The sequence below is a fragment of the Arachis hypogaea genome, chromosome 9 (assembly GCF_003086295.3).
Source record: "Arachis hypogaea cultivar Tifrunner chromosome 9, arahy.Tifrunner.gnm2.J5K5, whole genome shotgun sequence".
Classification (NCBI taxonomy): Eukaryota; Viridiplantae; Streptophyta; class Magnoliopsida; order Fabales; family Fabaceae; genus Arachis; species Arachis hypogaea.
The window spans coordinates 75,735,317-75,736,217 of record NC_092044.1 but is presented as its reverse complement, the minus strand read 5'-3'; the positions used below and the strand labels follow the sequence as shown (position 1 = coordinate 75,736,217).

Here is a 901-nt window from a genome sequence, read left to right as displayed (position 1 = left end):
GCCTTGTTGAGGCTTTTGTTGATCCTTCCATGAGAAATTTGGATGATTTCTCCATGAGAGATTATAGGTGTTTCCATAGGCTTCACCCATGTAATTCACCTCTGCCATTGCAGGGTTCTCAGGATCATAAGCTTCTTCTTCAGAAGATGCCTCTTTAGTACTGTTGGATGCATTTTGTAATCCATTCAGACTCTGAGAAATCATGTTGACTTGCTGAGTCAATATTTTATTCTTGGTCAATATGGCATTTAGAGCATCAATTTCAAGAACTCCCTTCCTCTGAGGCTTCCCATTATTCACAAGATTCCTTTCAGAAGTGTGCATGAACTGGTTATTTGCAACCATGTCAATGAGTTCCTGAGCTTCTGTAGGCATTTTCTTCAGCTAAATAGTCCCACCTGTAGAGTGGTCCAATGACATATTAGACAATTCAGACAGACCATCATAGAATATATCCAGGATGGTCAATTCTAAAAGCATGTCAGAAGGACATTTTTTGGTCAGTTACTTGTATCTCTCCCAAGCTTCATAGAGGAATTCACCTTCTTTCTGTCTGAAGGTTTGAACATCCACTCTAAGTTTGGTCAGCTTTTGAAGAGGAAAGAACTTGGCTAAAAAAGTCGTGACCAGCTTATCCCAAGAGTTCAGGCTATCTTTAGGTTGAGAGTCCAACCATACTCTAGCTTTGTCTCTTACAGCAAAAGGGAAAAACATAAGCCTGTAGACCTTGGGATCAACCCTATTGGTCTTAACAGTATCACAAATATGCAAAAATTCAGTTAAGAACTGAAAAGGATCTTCTGATGGAAGTCCATAAAACTTGTAATTCTGTTGCATCAAAGAAACTAATTGAGGCTTTAGCTCAAAATTGTTTGCTCCAATGGCAGGGATTGAGATGCTT

At 39.3% G+C, this 901-nt stretch overlaps 1 non-coding gene across 1 annotated transcript; it reads left to right on the top strand.

The window, feature by feature from the left end:
- Window positions 1-474: 474 nt before the first annotated feature.
- Window positions 475-582, top strand: LOC112713583 (small nucleolar RNA R71). The gene has a single exon (XR_003158553.1). It is a non-coding gene; the product is annotated as a small nucleolar RNA R71 (small nucleolar RNA).
- Window positions 583-901: the final 319 nt, after the last annotated feature.